Source organism: Arvicanthis niloticus, chromosome 7 (assembly GCF_011762505.2).
Source record: "Arvicanthis niloticus isolate mArvNil1 chromosome 7, mArvNil1.pat.X, whole genome shotgun sequence".
Lineage (NCBI taxonomy): Eukaryota > Metazoa > Chordata > Mammalia > Rodentia > Muridae > Arvicanthis > Arvicanthis niloticus.
The window spans coordinates 86,440,580-86,444,523 of NC_047664.1; positions in this window are offsets into that span (position 1 = coordinate 86,440,580).

Consider the following 3,944-nt stretch of genomic DNA (forward strand, 5'->3'; position numbering starts at 1 on the left):
GTTGAAAATCAATTTTATTTAATATTTCAATTGTTACTCCAGCTTGTTTTTTGGGACCATTTGCTTGGAAGATTGTTTTCCATCCTTTTACTTTGAGATAGTGTCTGTCTTTGTCACAGAGGTGCCTGTCCTATATGCAGCAAAATTCTAGGTCCTATTTATGTATCCAGTCTGACAATCTATGTCTTTTTATTGGAGAATTGAGTCCATTGATATTAACAGATATTAAGGAAAATGGTTGTTGTTTTCTGTTCTTCTTGTTATTAGAGGTGAAATTATGTTTGTGTAACTATCTTCTTTTGGGGTTGTTGGAAGACTACTTTCTTGCTTTTTCCTGGCTGTAGTTTCCCTCCTTGTGTTGGAGTTATCCTTTGAAGTGCTGGATTTGTGGGAAGATATTGTGTAAATTTGGTTTTATCATGGAATATCTTGGTTTGTCCATCAATAGTGATTGAGAGTTTTGTTGGGCATAGTAGTCTTGGCCGGCATTTGTGTTCTCTTACGGTCTGTATAATATCAGTCCAGGATCGTCTGGCTTTTATAGTCTCTGGTGACAAGTCTAGTGTAATTCTTATAGGTCTGCCTTTATTATTTTTTTTGTATTTTTTTCACTTTTATTTTTTAAATATTTTATTTACATTTCAGATGCCATCCCCTTTCTCCATTTCCCCTCCCTAGAAAATCCCTATCCCATGCCCCCTTTTCCTTTTTGCTTTTATACATTTTTTAAAAAATATTAATCAAAGGCTTTATAAGTTTGGTAATGTTCAATCAGAAGTGTAACCCAACTTAGATATATCAACTATCTTTGACTGGTGAGGACACATGAACATCTGCCTCGCATGCCCCCCCCACCTCTTTCTCTCTCTTTTTCTCTCTCATCACCTAGCTTCACCCTTCCTGTTAAAATAAAGCTTTTCTCTCAAAAATGCAATTAGAGCATAATTATTCCTAATTGTACCAGTGAGGTACAAGATAGTCCTAATACCTAGTCCATCATTTTGTTGACTAACCAGAACCTCTGTCATCTCTCCTAACTAAAACACTTAGTTTTGAACCTGGCTTTTTTCTTGGCTTTAGAATGAATAACAGCTGAAAACCATCCACTCAGATCTTTTCTCTCAAAATAAATAGCCAGGATTGGCTATGAGACTATAGGTCTTCAATCCCGTCAGAAATCCAGAATGACTGAGTTAACTGAAATTATGGGAAGCACAAAGCATAGCTTCTAAAACTTAGCCAATTTATAGAGACCACTGAACACCTGGAAAGCCCCTATACTATAGAACATTGGAACATCAAATCTTCAGCCTTCTGGCCCAGAATCATCTTACAGACCTTAGTGATGCAGAATTATTAAGGGCTGATTACTCTGTCTAGGCAGATATAATCAGTCGACTATTCTGCAAGCCTGTCTTTTTCTGGACAGTAATTTGTCTGTAGATGGAAAGAGGTAATTCTTGCCTAGTGGCTGTCTCACCACAACTGGAGTAACTCCAAGGATGCTCAATTTCTTCTTAGAATCTACAACAGGAAGCTGTCAGGAGCAGACAGGTCTCTAATCAAAATGAACATTAATATAGAAATATTTGTAATGTCAATTCTGTGGACTTCTGATGTTTTGAAAACCAACTATCCATGTAAGGTAACCTGGACTGTTGTCTGTTCACTCCTCTCAGCTATTTCTAAATAAAATATGGAAACCAGCCTAACAATAAACTCAAAGCCATGTATTTGCTATAGTCCCTTAAGTCATAGGCTAACCATCCCAAATCAGTTAAAAAAGTTAAAGAAGGAATGGGTCTAAGCCTTGTATTCCTAAATGTGTTATACAGGCACAATGCCCATGAGAGTATCAATATTCATCTCATTTTTATATTAATAAGAAGCTCATACCAATGAAAACCTTAAATTTGAAATCAAAGTAAATTTTGTACCATTTAAGAAGTTATAACTTCATCTTGATAATAATTATACAGATTTCTACCAATAGGTTATGGCTATGCAATAAGTCCTAGCTAATCCCCCCTGTTCCAACAAAACCACTACTTTTCCCTAGAAAGACAAACCAATATTAACCACCTTAGTCCCCAAGCCCAGGGAATAGGGGCGCTGACTCTTCTTTAACTTCTTCAAGCTGATTACGGGCGTTGAGATATTAGAAGAGGGGTGGGTGGAACAGTAAATTGTTAAGCCTCTGACGCTGTGTCTTCATTGCATCCTGATGGAATTTCAGGACATTGGAGGTTTTGGCAGGTCTGCTCAGTATGCTTGATGAGTAGATACACCAAGGCTGTGTATTCTGCAATATAGAATTCTCAGAACAATTTTAGTATCAAGAAAAAAAAATTTTCCCCTAGAGAGCTGACATTTTTTTTAAAGATGTTGGTTCTAACAACTTTTCTTTTTTTTTCCTTTTTAAAAATTGGTTGTAATATTTACATTTCAAATTTTATCCCCTTATCCCATTACCCCCACCACCCAGGAACACCTTATTTCATTCCCCCTCCTTGTGCTTCTATGAGGCTGTGATTTTCCAGTTTCTATGATGCTGTTTCCATTAACATAAACTGCCTCCCAAATTTCTAAATCCTTCCCTTTGTGTTATTAAATCTCCCATTTTTCCTTTTTTTCTGTTGGGAGCCGACTTTTAGCAGAAAGTGGCTAGATCATCTTTGTAGCCATCTGGAACCATATACCCTGATAGAGACTTGTTTTTCCATAGCCTATGACAGCTGAGCACACTCTGATAAATATCTTGTTTATCCCACATAGCTTGTTTTGCTGTTTAGTGACCCCAGCTGCATGGTGCACGTGGTAAAATGTTTTCAATTGTGTTCTACTTGTGCTTATAAAATACCCAGGATTTTCTTGTAATAGTGAGTCAATAGGGGAAATAAAGGAGTAACCAGACTTGACCGCATACCCGGTCTTGTCTCCATTCTTCGAATCTCTTGCCCCTCCATTCTCTACTCTCTCTCTTGACCAGAAAGGGCACTTAGCCCCAAAGTGTGGGGCAGTGTGGTTCTCAACATTTTTCTTTTTTTTTTTCTCTTTTTTTCCTTTTTTCCCCTTTTTTATGTCTTTTTTTTTTTTCTAAAATTGGGTATTATATTTACCTTTCAGATTTTATCCCCTTACCCCTCTTCCTCCCAGCACCCAGAAACCTCCTATTCCATCCCCCTCCTCATGCTTCTATGAGGCAGTGACCACATCTACCCCCTACTACTCCCTCCCCACCCTCACATTCTCCCCCCCCACCAGTCTGTGCTCATTTTTTATGGGACCAAGAAACTCCTCTACCACCTATGCCCGACAAGGCCATCCTCCCCTACATATACTGCTGGAGTCATGGGTCCCTCCTTATGTGCTCCCAGGCTGGTGGCTTAGACCCTGGGGGGCTCTGGTTGTTTGGTATTGTTGCTTTTTTCCTGGGGTCACAAACTCTTTCTGCTCTTTCAGTCTTCTCTCTAAGTTCTCCATTGGGAAACCCTTGATCATATCAATGGTTAGCTGTGAGCATCGTCCTCTGAATGTTTTAGTCTTTGGCAGACCTCTAAGTAGACAGCTATAACATATTCTTGACAGCATGCACTTCCAGCCATCCACATCAGTGTCTAGGTGACTGTATATGGGATGAATGCCCAAGTGGAATGGTTTCCTGATGATCCCTCCTTCAGTTTCTGTCATATGTTATGTTTCTATATTTGCTCCCTTGAGTACTTTTGTTACTCGTTCTAAGTAGAACTGAGGCATCCCCTCTTGGTCTTCCTTCTTCATGAGCTTCACGTGGTCTGTGTGTTGAGTCTTCGCCATTCCAAGCTTTTATGCTAACATCCACTAAACAGTGAGTAAATTAAAAATAACGAATTCAAGAAATTTGTAGGTAAATGGATGGATCTAGAAATTATCATCCTGAGTGAGTTAACCCAATCACAAAAGAA